Below are 17,095 nucleotides of genomic sequence, written 5' to 3'. Positions count from 1 at the left end.
TTCTCTAGATTTACCAATGTTTGGATTCTTCCTAAAGTTTAGATTTATTATCTGAGGACCTTGTTGTTGATTATCCCATTGTGGTTTTCTTTCCATAATTTCTAATCTATCCACTAACTTTTCTAAACTTTTAGCCAAAGTATCTATCTTAACATCTGAAATGGATGGTTCTTCCTTAAAGGTAACTCTGCTCTCATTCCTCATTCTAGCTCTTTTAGCCAACAAGTTAGCTTCTACACTAATTGCATAACTTTGCATCTGTTCTAAAGTTGGAGGATTTCTTTCTCTCAATTGGTAAAACACATCAGTGTCAAAACCATCAGGAAATTTGATTAGTGCCAAGTCTGGTGGAGGTTGGGTATTTGCAGGGATTGCATTATAAATATTGTCAAACCTAGTACAATAGTCCTGAACAGATTCATTAGGAGCTCTTCTAATGTTTTCATATTCAGACAATATTTGTAAATGATTTTTCTTTCTTTCCCATCTATTGATAAACAATCTATGGAAAACAGTTAAATCAGCAATATGACCAGCAGGTAAAGATTTAAACCATTTCTTGACATCTCCTGCTAGTGTTTGTGCAAATAATCTCATATGTACATCTTCTTCATCAATTTCATGTAATTTAAAATAATCATTCATTTTATTTACATGTTGTTGTGCACTATATTGACCAGTACCATCAAACTAAAATATTTTACTATGATAGTCTTGGGGCATGGCATGTACTTGAGCTGGTAAGGTCAAAGGAGCATATCTAGCAGCCATGGCTAATATTCTAGCTTGGCTAGGAGGTAAAATGGTAGTGCTTTAAGATGAACTCAAAGGGCTTATAGATGAGCTTGAAGTGCTAGAAAATGTAGCAGACATGATAAAAGATGAACTTGAAGTATTTGGAGATGGAAATAAAACTTTGGGCTGAAGAGGAAGCTCGGGGATGAATGATTCTGTGGAATGAAGTGTAGTGGAAATAATATATGAGGTGGTACTAAATAAATATGAATTTATAGACTTTTAAGGAATGGTAGAAGGCTTAAGAGTAGCAGCAATTAGAGCAACTAATTCAACTAACTGTTGAAAATAGGCTTCATTTATGTATCTTATCAAATTTGAGGTTAAAGCATCAAGTTTGTCAAAAGTTTCTAGAACATGTTGATCTAAATCAGGATGTATAGTATCCTTCTTTGATTCAATAAATTGAATAAAAGTAGGGTCTATTACATTATCATCGACTGAAGTTTCATATATGGTATGAAACAGTGAATGCTCAAATGATAAATCAAATTGACGATCTCCTATGTTTGATAACTCTTTAGGAAGTGAATTTGCTTTGATTAGCTAACTAATGCTTTCTTGACTTTCTACTTTATTGTTTTTTCTTAATATTTTGTCTTGATTATCAACAATTATAGCAGGGTTTGGATATGGATGTGCCCTGGTATAGTATGATCTTTTGGAAGCTAGAATTTTAAATTTTTAAATTTTTTTTTGAAACCTTTAACAACCCTAAAATGGCCTTAAGGTACAAAGAAAAGATTTAGGATTTCCTTTAAGGTTTATTAAACTGAGGACTGATTTCCCTAGTATGGTCACCATTATGTTATCACTCTAAAATTTCCCTAGGGTTGGCATGTTGTGTTTAAAAAAATAATAGAGGTAACCACAAACCTACTTTTGAGATCAGGATCTAGCCTTCCTAATGCTCAAAGAGGGATCTCTCTTAATGATTTAACTTTGTTGGATTAATTGAGTTTAGGCTAGTTATTTAAGCTTGGTTGGGTTTTGATTTGATTTGGTGGTGGAATCACTTATTCATATTGATATATAAATGTGTTTTTACCATTGGGCCATGGAGTCCAAATGTCAAGAAAACAAGACTGAATTAGGTTCTAAAGATAGTGTTTACAGGGCAAGGTAGTTGAGTAAATTCAAATCTTTTAGGCTAGATGGTGAAGTGGTATTTTCAATCGGGGTCAAGGAGCAGTTAAGGATTCCTCAAACTGGATAATGAGGGAAATGAAAGATGTCAATCGAAACTAGGGACCAATGAATAACTCCCTACTCTGGATATCAGAAGAAAATGTCAAAATGAATAACTATTCAAGACATAGTGTACTTAAACAAATTCTGAAGTAACATTCCAGTTATTTCATTCAAATTGGAAAACATGTATGTATGTGAAATACTTAAGAAAATAACAATTTAACAAATGAAAGATACTTCACTGGAGTGGCCCAACACATGAATCCTATAATGCAATTCCTTTATTACTTAGTCCAGTCTGCTGACTTGAAAATGTTACAATAAACCCCCAGGTTTTAGATCAATGTAACTATAGAAATATTCAGTAATCCACACCTAATACTTCAAATTATGAAGTATTTATACAAAAAACTATTAGAAAATATCCTAAACGGTTTTAGGCATTATTCAAGGAAAAAGAAATATCTTCATGCAAGAAGATAGAGACATATATGTAATTGATGCAAGTTGTCCCTCTTTTATTGTTTTTTGTTGGCTTTTCTTTGATATTATGTTACTTTTTCTCTCTTGTTGTTTTTCTTTCTCGCTGACTGTCTCTTATACTGCCTTTCACTAATACTCTTTAATCTCTGAACTCTGTTACTGCTATGTTTCTGTTTTAACCTTAATTGCTCTTTTACCTTTTTTATTTTTAATCTTCATAGTAAATCATTCAACTTTTCCCAAGACTCTGCATCTCGTAATTTAATATTTACCATTCTTCTGTAGATTTCATCGGTTCCTATGTATTTTTTAAAAGTAGGCTTGTTTATAAAGAAATGTTTTACCTCATGTTGGAGGTAAAAGAGGTTCTCAAAAGTCAGATAGAGCACTTTTCTTGTAGGGATTGTTAGAAAATTATATATTACAGAGCAATGGAACACATAGAATATTGCATAAATATAAACACAGAAAAATGCATAAAACTAGAAAGACACAGATATACGTGGTTCACCCAGTTTGGGATACATCCACCTCGAACAGCCAGTCCTTCCTTTCTATTATCCAGCAAAATGAGGAGACACAACATACAACAGATCCACTGTAATATCCTCTGTTTTCTCTCACAGTCTCACCTCTCTATTTCTTGCTCATAGAATACACATCTATATCACAGCCTTAATATAATGCCATCATACATAAAGAGGGGTTGCCTTCTAGGGAAAAAAAACCCTACACTAAACATAAGTTATACCGTCAGATCATCCACCTAATGAACGGCCTAGATTGACTAGAAATTACTATACTTTTATAAGGCAATTTTACATCTGTTTTTAGCTTCGAGGGCGCTGCCCCCGAACCCCCCAGCTAGGGGGGATTAGTCCCCATGGACCCCAGCGGGGGGGACAAGTCCCCCCCGCGTGGAGGGGTGTACAAACTTCTTGGGGTATACATTCGGCTGAAACAAAGACCTCTAAATAATCATGCTCCACACCCAACAATCTCCCACTTGGAGAATGATTGTAGCAACTCCACCGCTGCTTCATTTGTTGGACAATGACTCCTCTTTGGACCTGGCTATTTCTCATATTCATCGTCATCCTTGAACACCAATTGAAACTGAGTATATTCTCAGTTTCTCCCTAGTTATAACTTTTGTTAGCATATCTGCAGGATTTTGGCTGGTGTGTATATTTTCTAGCTTCAACTCTCCATCTTCCAACATTGATCGTATGAAATGATACTTGAGCTGTATGTGTTTAGTCCTGGAATGAAATGTTGAGTTCTTTGTAAGATGAATGGCACTTTGGCTATCACTGTATAACGTGCCCATGTCATGCTCCTTACCCAATTCACCCACAAACCTTTGTAACCAAGTCATTTCTTTACTAGCCTCTGTAGTAGCAACATACTCTGCTTCTGTTGTTGAAAGTGCAACAACACTTTGGATTTTTAAAACCCAACTGACAGTTGTTCCACCTACAGTAAATACATATCCTATAGTGCTCCTCCTGTTATCTCTGTTACCTGCATATCTGCATCAACATATCCTTGGAGAGAAATGTTTGAACCACTAAAGCATAATGCTTGATTTGTGGTACCTTTCAAATATCTAAGAATCCATTTCACTGCCATCCAATGTTCCTTTCCTAGATTGTTCATGTACCTGCTTACAACTCCCACTGCATGTTCAATATCAGGCCTTGTGCAGACCATTGCATACATTAAGCTTCCAACTATTGATGCATATGGAACTTTAGACATATAATCCATGTATTCTTAGGTCTTTGGGCACATTTCCTTACTAAGTTTGAAATGGCTAGCAAAAGGTGTAATAACTGGTTTTGCATTGTGCATATTAAATCTTTTCAACACCTTTTGTATGTACTCATTCTGAGACAATGTTAATTTGCAATTTTTCCTGTCTCTAGTTATTCGCATGCCAAGGATTTGTTTTGCAGCTCCCAAATCCTTCATTGCAAATGAATTTGCCAATTTTCTTTTGAGCACATTTATTTCCTACATGTTAGACCCTGCAACAAGAATGTCATCCACATACAATAACAATATAATATAGCTGCCATAATTTTGCTTTTTTAGATAAACACAATGATCAAAGTGACATCTAGTATAACCTCGTTCTAACACAAACTTGTCAAATTTTAGATACCACTGCCTTAGAGCCTGTTTTAAGCTATACAAGCTCTTCAACCTACACACTAGTTTCTCCTTCCCTTTTACCTCATATCCTTGTGGCTGCTGCATATATACTCTTCCTCCAAATCCCCATGGAAAAAGGCTATCTTTACATCTAACTGCTCAAGATGCAAATCTTCAACTACTACTAGACTTAAAATAGTTCTGATTGAAGTCATTTTAACAACAGGAGAAAATATTTCATCAAAACCAATACCTTTCTTCTGTGCAAACCCCTTCACCACAAGTCTAGCTTTGTACCTCTGTTTTCCTCCATCTTCTTCCTTTAGCCTGTAAACCCATTTATTCTGCAATGTAGTTTTACCTGCAGGCAACCTGACTAAGTCCCAAGACTGGTTATGCATTAAGGAGTCCATCTCTTCTTCCATGGCTAGCTCCCACTTCTTCCTACTTTCAACCTGCATTACTTCTTCATAATATTCGGTTTCACCAGAATCAGTCAACAATCAATAATATAATGAAGGAGAGTATTGTTCAGGGGGTATACTTATCCTGTTAGATCTTCTAACACCACTTTCAGGTGTTTGGGGTGCCTGTTGCTGCTGTGGTGGTTGTTGTTGTTGCGGTTGTTGATTATTATTATTTAGATATTAGATCATCGCATGACACTTTAGAACGAGTTATGTTACCCATTGAATTATTCACACGAATATTTCGGTGACTTATCGGCTGCCTCGCTTGAGGAATAGTTTCACGGAAATGGAGACGAACCGGGATGACGTCCGATCTTGTTTCTGGATTGAGTGGAAAAGGTATATGTGAAGCTCGTTCTATCCCTCCGTGCATCTTTGTGATGGGTAAATTTCCATGAGAAAGGGGCGACTTTCGTATGGCTTGTAATTTGATGTAACTGTGAAAATTCTGTCTCGGAGAAAGATTTTTCCTAATAGATCTTCTCTTGCTTCTCGATCTTCGGGGAATGCGGCTTTCAGGCACCTTTACTTTTTCAGTGATCTCATCAAGAACTATGTATTCCTTGTTTTCTTTTTCCTGTTTCTTTTCCTGCAACTGATTCTTATACAAGACTTTTTCTTTGAATATTACATCTATGCTCCTAATTATTTTGTGATTTTCGTAATCATATAAGCGATAACCAAAATCATTAACACCATATCCAATAAAGGTACGTTTCTTTGACTTTGCCTGAAGCTTTCTTCTATTTTCTTTATTAATATGGACAAAGGCCTCACAACCAAAAGGCTTTAAAAAGAAGTAGTTTACCTTTTTACCTGTCCATGCTTCCTCTGGAACACCACCATCCCAAGGAACTTGAAGGCCCTCTGTTTATTAGATAAACAACAGTATCTACAGCATCTGCCCAAAATTGTGAAGGCAATCCTACATGCAATCTCATGCACCTTGTACGCTCCATGATTGTTCTATTCATCCTTTCTAACACACCATTTTCTTGTGGTGTTCTTGGAACTGTCTTCTCACTACGAATTCCATGCTCTGAATAGTACATATCAAACTCTTTGTTGCAATATTTACCTCCATTGTCTGATCTGAGACACTTCAACTTCTTTCCTGTCTCAATCTCAACCAAAGCTTTCCATTTCTTGAAAGTATCAAATACATCAAATTTATTCTTAATACAATAAATCCAAGTTTTTCTAGTTGCATCATCAATAAAAGTAACATAATAACGAGAGCCACTGAGAGATGATACCTGAGCAGGTCCCCATACATCTGTATGCACAAGCTCTAATTTTTCACTCTTCTTTTCTTTCCCAACTCTGAGAAATCTGACTCTCTTCTATTTTCCATAAATGCAATTCTCACAGAAGTCCAAATCAACATTTTTCAAACTCGGCAACAAATTCCTTGAGTGAAGAATCTCCATCCCCTTCTCACTCATGTGTCTGAGCCTATGATGCCATAATGTTGCATCTGCTCCTTTGGAAGTTAAATCATTAACAAAGTTAGAAATACCATTGCATAAATACAATGTACCAACCTTTTCACCTTTTGTTATTACTAGGGCTCCTTTGGTGACCTTCCAAGCTTTATCTGTGAATGTTGTCACACAACCTTCACCGCCTAATCGCCCTGTTGAAATCAGATTTTTCTTCAGATCTGGAACATGCCTTACCTCCTTTAGTATCCATTGGTTTCCATTTTGCTGTTTTACAAGAACCTTATCCATTCCAACAATTTTACAGGGTTTATCATCACCCAAATGGACCTGTCCAAAATCTTCTTGAACATAGTCATGAAAATATTTATTATCAAGTGTGGCATGGAATGAGGCCCCTGAATCTACCACCCAGGAATTAGTAATATTTTCGAAAGAAATAAACAAAGCATCTTGTAACACCTCACCTGTCACATTTGCTTCATGATTGTTTTCTTGCTGTGCATCTCCTTCTTTTCCCTTCCGAGATCTACAGTCTTTCTTTAGGTGTCCTTTCTTTCCGCATTTCCAGCACACTATCCCCGATCTAGACTTGGATCTGACTTTCCTTGATTTACTGCGATATCTGGAGCTCTTTCCTCTTTCCATTTTTCTTCCCCTAGACTCTACACTCAAAGGATTACCTGATGTCTCACTGGATCTTTTCCGTCGCATTTCCTCGCTAAGGATAGCACCGACAACATCATCAAACTTTAAAGTGCTAGATCCAGAAATAGAGTTACTAATGGCCATTACTAAACCATTCCAACTTTCTGGCAATGAGCACAAGAATAACAAAGCTCTAACTTCATCATCAAAGTTTACCCCTACAGAACTTAACTGACTTGTAATAGTATTAAAATCATTTAAATGGTCTGCAACAGATCCACCTTCTGACATCTTCATATTAAATAATTGTTTCATAAGAAATACCTTGTTTGAGGCCAAGGGTTTTTCATATAGTTTCGCTAACGCTTTAATCAAACCCTGTGTTGTTGTTTCCTTCGAAATGTTGAAGGCGACTGATGTTGTGAGGCACAACCGTACTATTCCGAGTGCCTTTCTATCGAGAAATTTCCATTCTTCATCTATCATACCCGTTGGCATCTTTGTTTTTCCCCCCAATGGTAGGTACAGATCTTTCTGATACAAATAATCTTCCATCTGCATCTTCCACAGTGAGAAGTTTTGGCCATTAAATTTCTCAACCCTAAACTTACCATCTTCTGCCATTTCTCCCACTCGAACGAGGAACTCTTCTTTCCTGCGAGTTTATCAGCCAAATAGACCTTCGGCTCTAATACCAATTGTTAGAAAATTATATATTACAAAGCAATGAAACACATAGAATATTGCATAAATATAAACACAAAAAAATGCATAAAACCAGAGAGACACAGATATACGTGGTTCACCCAATTTGGGCTATGTCCACCCCAAACAGCCAATCCTTCCTTTCTATTATCCAACAAAATGAGGAGACACAACCTACAGCAGATCTGTTGTAATATCCTCTATTTTCTCTCATAGTCTCACCTCTCTGTTTCTCGCTCAGAGAATACACATCCATATCACAGCCTCAATACAATGCCCTCATGCACAGAGAGGGGTTTCCTTCTAGGGCAAAAAAACCCTAAACTAAACATAAGTTCTACCGTCAGATCATCCACCTAATGAACGGCCCAGATTGACTAGAAATTACTATACTTTTACAAGGCAATTTTACATCTGTTTTTAGCTTCAGGGGCACTGCCCCCGAACCCTCGCCGGGGGACCGCTGGCCCTGGACCCCCCAACTGGGGGGGATTAGCCCCCCCGGACCCCTGCGGTGGGGACAAGTCCCCCCACGTGGAGGGGTGTACAAACTTCCTGGGGTATACGTCCGGCTGAAACAAAGACCTCTAAATAATCATGCTCCCCACCCAACAGGGATCCCTTTCATGAAGGAATTGTTGGCTTGTTCATTTGCTACTTCTTTGATTTTCTTATCACAGTCTTCATGTGCCATCAACCTATCATTAATCACCAATGGATTAGGCAAACCTTTCTGCCTCAAAGCATCAAATTTGACCATGAACCTGGCTATTGCTAGCTCCATTGTTTGGCACTTTTCCTCAAGTTGTATCATCAAGTTCCTCTTGGTGATTACCTTCTTTACTTCTATTATGGTCTCAGTTTTGTGAGCTATTCCAAGCTCCTGCAATTCATACTTGTTCTTTGAGTTAAGGAACTAGATTATTCTTTAGGCTTCTTCTAGCTTATTCCCAAGTTCGACTCTTACCCTTTGAATTTCCTCACGAGCTTCTTTGACCAAATAATTTTGCTCAAATATCACCTGTATATATGGCCAAATATCATTGACTGAGTCAATTATATTGGCCCATAAAAGTTGTTTTGCTTGGGCTAGTGGCTCTTTTAGTTTCAATTCTTTCTCTGACTTCCGTATCCTTTCATTCAATCTATTTGACTTCTATGTTTCATTCTTATGAATTATTTGAGCCAGTTTCTTTTCATCCTCTAGAATTTTTATTTGTTCTTTAAATCTATTTATTTCATTTGTTTGGATGGACATATCTTCCATGGCTTTGATCAGTTTACTTGCTTCATCACTAGGATGAGTTGTTGTTGTTGTTGAACCTGTTGCTGATGTAGTTGCTGATGCAGTGGGAAGTGTTGTAGCTACTGGAGCTGTTGTGGCCACTGAAGCTGCCAAAGTAGAAGGAATTGTTGTAGTAACTGTAGGAATAGCAATGACAGTAGCTGCTTCCATGTTGGCATGTTTCTCCTGCACTAACTTATCCATTTCATTTTCCATTTCTTTTAATTGAGCATTTAGCTGAAGAATGAGGTCCATCATCTCATCTTTTTGGCTTTGATTCTCTAGAACTTCCTTGGTCTGTGGATGTTCAGAAGGAGGCAATTTTAGCTGCTTTTTCAATGCAGCAATGTCTTCATTCTTCTTTTTTATGAGCTTTTTTGCTGCCTTGATGTCATTTGGATTATATTTAATCTCAATAACAAAGTCTTGTAGTGATTTAATTCTGTTATCCTTTGCTTGTGAGGATGTTTTCTCTAGTTTAAACTGTGTTGTGATATTCTACAAGAATTTTGAAGTTTTTGTACACTCATAGCCTTGTTGGTCATAATTGAGTATATCATTTCTCCTGCTTGCTTATGAAACTCAATTTGGTCTATAGGATGAACATTCTTGGCCGAAACTTCAAATTATGCCTTTTTGTAATCTATTGATGACTTAGGATGTTGTACTGTGGGGTGCAAAAAGGTCATTTGTGTTTTCCTTTTTTTAAGGTCAAACGCTGAAAGTAACATATTTTGATCACTAGGAGTCTGTTTGAAATATTGGGCATAGGTTTCAGCGTTCAATGCTTCATTTCTCAACTTGATTTCTTTATTTTTATCCTTTATATATTTTTCTTTATCCACTGGTTTTCTTGATTAAGAGACTTCAATACTATGCTGCTTTTGAATAATCTGAGTATTAGAGGTTGAAGGTTGATGAGTTTCCTCTGAAACTGCTGGAGTTGTATTCTCTTTAACCACTCTGTCAGTATCAATGATTTAAACTGTCTCAATTGTGTCTTCTTACTCATTTACAGGATTTAGCTTGGGCTTCTTCCTGTACATAATATCAAATTTTCCATCTGTTGTATTCTTGTTTGAGCAAGAACCTTCTTCTCTAGTCCTTTTATGAATTTATGTCCTGTAAGGCTAGAGCATGTAGAATGGAACTAGTAACCATCTGTGTCTCCATATCATTAAGGTGTTTTCCAACCACTCTGACTAGTTGGCATATTTTTCAATCTCTGGCTTGGACTCATGCATAAAAGGGCTCAATTTAAACTTGAGTCTCAGTTTATTTATGACTCCTAAAGGATCATATTGCCATTTGAAACTATTACTGAACTTCATTTCCTGTAAACATTTTTTTGCTTCTTCTCAAGCTTCCCTATTCTTGCAAATAAAAGGACCAAGACGATTTTTTATTTTAAATTCACATCATCTGAATTTATGATCTTCCTGATATACTCTAATGCAAATATTCTCATGGGGAGATATTTGGGAAGCTTATATGGAGTGAGTTGACATCCATACACCCTTACTTCAGTGTGGTTCTAGTATAAATACCAGTCCCCTATTCTATTATGTTTGGACAACTGTAAAACTATATTTATCTCATCACTAACCCTGGGTTGATTGCTACTGCTTAGCATGTTAACGACTGGGTGAACAAATGAATCAATGAACTCCTTGTAGCTGAAAACTGTGGAATATTTTTGGATTAAGGGTGTCCAAAAGATAACAGATCTAGGATTTCCCTTAGTGTCTAGCTTTTGGATGTTAACTGTAAACCTGTCTGATTGGAAATATAGGAATGGAACAATATTGAAGAGTATATGAATACCCTTTCATCTGGAAATCTGATCAATTGATCATGGATTCTATCTGCTAAGAACTGGGTAAAATTGAAAACTGTAGCAGGTGGCTTGCCTGGGAAAAAAATAGAAATGAAACCAAGTATAGGTTCATCTACATGTTGCACATGACATGCATGATAGGACGGCTGGGGCGGTTGGCTTTCGCACCCCCCAGCCGTGATCGAGTCCTGCGGCTGCCCCTCGCTGGGCGATTTCGAACGGCTATGCCGTATTCTGCTGGCTTCGGCCGTATTGTAAAAATATTTGTAGGCTTCGGCCATATGTGGATTTTCTCTCTGAAAAAAAAAATGAACCTAACTTTATAAAAAAAAGGTTCATCTACATGTTCATCAGTGGTATATCCTAGAATGCAAGACAACATGGTTACAATCTGTCTGGCCCTCTCAGAGAAAATGGTGGCAGAGTATGGAAGACTGTCTGTAGGAATATGAGCCTCTTCTATGATGAAAGTCTAAAAAAATTGAGATCTCTTGGGAAGGTCTAGCTTTAAGTATAGATCAAGTAGGTTTTCAATAGAAAATGGGGTTTCATTAGGCTTTGGTTAGATCTACAACATTTCATTAATTGAATCTGCAGTGATTATGAATAAAATCTACTGGTTAAGAGAGACTATGGCTCTTTGACTTGGGATACAACAGAGTTCGCATAGGTGGATGATTTCAGGGAACTGGTGTACTTGTGGGAACAAGTATTTGGGTAAATTAGACTCCCATAACTGAATATCATCATTATGGTTGAGGAATTTGTCTTTACTCCAGTAGTGGAGTTTCAATAGATGGCTAGGGGAGGTTGTGTCTTTGATCTGGAAATCTCTATCGGCCAATGGGAGGTGGTCAACATTTAGGTGAGAAGTTTGTAGGGGTTTTTCATTCAAAATGTTGTGGGAAGCCATAGATTTGTTTATTTTATTGAATTAATCACTATCTGGCTTAAGGAGTAGGCTTAGGACCTCTGGAAATATGAATACAGTTTGCAAAAAAGGGTTTGGGATGCAACTGTGGCTTGCTTTAGGTTGGTCAAGCTTTAAATTGGTTTAATTGATTAAATCATTAAAAATGTTGTGCAAAGCTTAAGTATAGGCCTTCTGGTACTTCCGGAATACTTAGAAAATGAAGATTTGGTATGTAGACAGGTTCTCTAGGGGCAACGGAGGCTTTCTGAGGCTTCAATGGTCTTTATGCTACTTTAAATTGAAGTCTGCATCGTCTTCTGGTCATAAATGGGTTAAAACAGTTGAGCAGAGTTTTTGGGATTCAGAATTGATCAGCAAAGGGTGTTTGCAATAGAATAACAGTGAAAAGAATAGAAAGGGCGGCTTTTTGGTTTTTAACCAACAGTGGTTAGTTTTGGGCGCGGGGTTAATGTTTGAATAGCACGCAGTTTCATGTTATGCAAGGAGGTGGTATTATGGTTCATCGCACCGCTTTTAAGTAATAGGTGGTATTTTTTCTGAGGACACGATATAACGTGGGGTTGCCACATAGCAAAAAGGCAGGCTGGGAAAACCTCGAATCTCACGTGCTTTTGAGATATTAAAAATCGGGCATTGGAGCACACGATATGGGATACAGACCATTGGATCTAGAGGTGGGTGATCGGAGGGTTATCGCATGGCAGAGTTACAAGGGATGAGTCAGGGTGTGGGGTCGGTTGATAAGTGATGTGGTGGATATTAAAATAGAAGTGGGGACCATAGGTTATACGGCGGAGGGTTATAACCCATATGCTAAGGTTTTTAGGGATTGGGAGTATAATATAGTGGGAAGGTGAAATATATAAAGCAGGACTATAGGTTAGAATAGCATAAAAGGGCTTGGGGAATACGAGAGCGGGTGTTAGAAAAAAATTTGGGATGAGTTCAAAGGGTATCGGGGAGGGTTTTTCAATGGGGCTTGATACATTTTAAATTTTTAAACTTAAGATAAGGGGGTTTTAGTGGGTTTACAAGGGAAAATGAGATGAAATAAGGGAAAAGGTAAAATGAATGGGAAGGGATATTTTTACAAGGGGAAATGAAGAGGGAAGGGTCCTTTGGAATTAAGAATGGGAAAAATATTAGGGAATGAAAAGTAATGAAGGGGTAATGAAGGGAAATTAATAAATTAGACATGTAGGGGTTTAATGAAATGAGGGGAAATTAGTGAATGATATTTAGTATTCAGACCTAAAATTATATAGAACTTTTAGGGTAAATACCCCAAAGTAATATATGACTTTTGTGAATGTCCACTTTCTTTTATAATTCCTCTTACACATGAAACATAGGATTAAGCATGATGAAGGTGCATTTGAGCTAGCAACCTTATGCATTCCACAACCTCTTTTACCTACCTTTTATTTACCCTAGCGTTTTCTCTTCATTCACTGGGTGCATTTGAGCTTGCCAACCCTTTATTTCTTTTTCTTTGATAAGAAAACTATCTAATTATATTCTTATAACTTCCAATAGCTCAGATTAAAATGATGAGCTCATTATTATTCTCTACCTAACTACTGATCTGCCAAGATTAAATAGTTTGGCTAGATAATTATTCTCTATCTATCAACATGAAATTTAAAGCATGAATGAATCAAGATTAAACTATTTGACTGTCATGGATTGTGGCATTTTTTACAAGCTTCACACAATCTTATTTTGCAAGGCAAAGTAAAAAGTAGTGGCATTTGAATTTGCATCACTTTCAGAATCTATTTTTTATCTCTTTTTGGTGGGGTTCATATTTTCTTTTCTTTTCTGATCCTTTTCTTTTAGTCCTTTGATTTTTCTTTTAGGACTTACCCTCTTTACATTTTTTATTTTTAATATGGGAAAACATTTTGCAGAAAGCAAAAGTATGTGCAATATTACAAGACTTAATCATAGTCAATTAAAAAATTATGAATCATATTATTATAGGACCCTAACACTCTACATGCACTAGCTATTTTGGGTTTATTGATCAGTTAACAGGATGATCACTGAGTTAGACTGTTGTCCCACTACACAGCTGACCTTCCACTAGTTCCTCCAACAATTAGAACTAGTTTAACTGAAAAAAACTTGAAATAACTGACCTTGATTGCTATAAATTAGCTCGGCTCTCCTCAGGACAGCCCCTCTAGGCCTTCGTATGCAGATATAACAAAGAAGATAAAATTGCCAGATCCTTCAGACTCCTCAAAGGAAGAGACCTATGAGAGACCCTCAAAGAAAGCAGGCAGGAAGACCCACAAAGCAGCCAGGGAGGAGGAGGCAGAGCGTCTCAAAATGCAAGGAAGCCAGTCCACAATAGAGATGACTATAGGAAGAAATACTAGAGGAAGATCCATCAAGGGAGGAATCCCAAATCCCTCACCAGGTAAATAATGCGTATAGTCTCTTGGAACTGTAGAGGCCTGGGGACCCAACCAAAAATTGAAGCCGTCAAAGATCTGATGAAAATAGAACCCTCATACATCCTCTTGCTCCAAGAGACCAAAATCGATGGGCAATCCCTCAAGGATATCAGCAAATCTAAATGGAAGAAGAAAGAAGGCATAGCAGTCAGCTCAAGGGGAACCTCGGGGGGCGTTGCAACTCTCTGGTCGGAAGATCAGTTCCACTTGTCAAACTCCCATGAGACCCAACACTGGATCTTCACGGAGCTCAAGCATTTAGAAAGTAAGTTAACTGTAGCTTTATTCAATTTATATGTTCCTGTAAATTATGTAGAAAAAAGAGACTGTTGGAATACTATTTCGGCCTTCTTAGATCAACACTCCCTAAATCACATTGTCCTAGGAGGAGATCTCAACTTAGTCATGAAGCCAAAAGAAAAAAGGGGGGGAAACAGCAGCAGAGATCAGTTGCTCCCATTGGTAGAGGAAATAATGCAGCAGAGGGATCTACTTGATTTTGCCCCGGTGAGAGGCAAATATACTTGGACCAATAACAGATCTGGGTCTGACCACATCGCTGCCCGGCTGGACAGATTTCTAATTCACAGTTCCCTGCTGATGGAATCTTCTCATATCAACAAAAATTCTCCCCAAGCTCTCCTCGGATCACAAGCCAATCCAGCTCCTTTTGGCCCCTGAAGAAGATCTTGGCCCCATTCCCTTTAAATTCAGTCCTCTTTGGATTGAAAAAGCAGGGTTCATGGACACGATCCAATCAACTTGGGATATCCCCATCAACGGATCCCCAAGTTTTGTTTGGGAGCAAAAATTAAAAGCCACCAAAAAAGCTCTAAAAGAATGGCTAAGGAAACTCCATAACCCCACCACCCAGCAGAGAAAATTCGATGTTCAGCAGTTGGAAACCTTGCAAATTGATATGGAAGGGCTCCACATTACCCCGGAAATTTTAAATAAAGAAGCAGCCTTTCAAAGAAACATCCACCAATCCTGCAGAAGGGAAGAAGAGCACTGGAGACTTAAATCTCGCAGCCTCTGGCTAAAGGCAGGAGACCGAAATACTGCCTTTTTCCACCGACAATACAAAGCCCGCCTATCTCGGAATCATATCACTGAGATTAAAAATGATGAAGGGCAGATCTATAATAAATTCGACCAAATAAAAATTGCAGCTGAAAACCATTTCAAAAATCTATATGGCACAAGGCATGAAGGAAGCAAAGAAGACATTGAGGATCTTCTCTCTCATATTCCCCACCTCATCACCCATGAAGACAATCAGGCTTTACTGAAACCAGTTTCTGAAGAAGAAATCATCAAGGTTATTTGGGCAATGGAACCAGATAAGGCCCCTGGGCCAGATGGTTTCACAATACATTTCTTCAAAGTCTGCTGGGACATCATCAAAATAGACTTGCTGAAAATGATACAAGGTTTCTTTGGGAAAGCCAAGATTGGGGGAGGCACCAACTCCACCTTTCTCGCTCTGATACCAAAAGAGGCCAACCCGGAAACATTCAGCAGGTTTAGGCCCATCTCCCTATGCAATGCCTCCTATAAAATTCTGTCCAAGATTCTGGCAAACAGAATTAAACCCCTTCTGGACAAACTGATATCCAATGCCCAAGGGGGGTTTGTCAAAGGCAGACATATCTTGGACAATATCATCCAAGTGCAGGAAGCCATCCATTCCAGCAAACAGAGGAAAGAGAAGGGGATGCTGATCAAGCTTGATATGGCTAACGCATTCGATAGAGTCAACCATTCCTTTCTTCTCAAAGTCCTACAATCCTTTGGCTTTCCTCCTCAGTTCATCAACCTTATCAAAGCTTGCATCTCATGCCCCTGGATCGCCCCCATGGTTAATGGACGCCCAACATCCTTCTTTCAAGCTCAGCGCGGATTAAGGCAAGGCTGTCCACTCTCACCTTTCTTGTACATTCTCATGGCAGATTCTCTTAGCAGGAAGCTGGCTGCGGAAATGAACACAGGAGAACTCCCAGGAATCCGAATCGCAAATGATCTAAACCCAATAAATCATGCTTTATTTGCAGATGACTCCATTCTTCTAGGAGGAGCCTCTACTAGAATCGCAGCCAATTTTAATGTTGTTTTAAAATGTTACTGTAGAGCTTCAGGAGCCGTTATAAATAACAGAAAGAGCTCGATCTTCGGATGGAATGTGAGCCAACATAATCTCAATAATATAGCCCGGATCCTTGGATTTGAGTGCTTCGCACAATGGGACAGCATCAAATATCTCGGCTTACCCCTTACAACCGGAGTCAATAACAGATCTTTGTGGCATGGCATCATAAGCAAAATTAAAGACAAGATCACTTCCTGGGGAGGTTATTGGCTAACCAAGGGAGGAAAAATTATCCTTCTTAAATCCGTCTTATCTGCTCTTCCCATTTATCAAGCCTCCTTTCTTCTGGCCCCGAAACACATTACGGATCAGATCTCCTGTCTTCTACGAGACTTTCTCTGGAAAGGAGGCAGAGGCAACCACAATAAAATTCATCTGGCAAACTGGGAACTAGTCAAGCGGCCAACTCTCGATGGTGGGCTCCAGATCAGAGATCCTGCTCTTTCTAATCTGCTACTTGGATGCAAGCTTCTGTGGAAAATATACTCAGATCCTACACATCAGGTCAGTGAAACTTTCATCTCAAAATATGCGCAG

The sequence above is a fragment of the Pinus tabuliformis genome, chromosome 3_2 (genome assembly GCF_031772625.1).
Source record: "Pinus tabuliformis cultivar Carrire ecotype Pingquan chromosome 3_2, CPIR1, whole genome shotgun sequence".
In the NCBI taxonomy this organism is placed as follows: Eukaryota; Viridiplantae; Streptophyta; class Pinopsida; order Pinales; family Pinaceae; genus Pinus; species Pinus tabuliformis.
The sequence above is the reverse complement of the archived record's forward strand: the minus strand, read 5'-3'. Positions refer to the sequence as shown.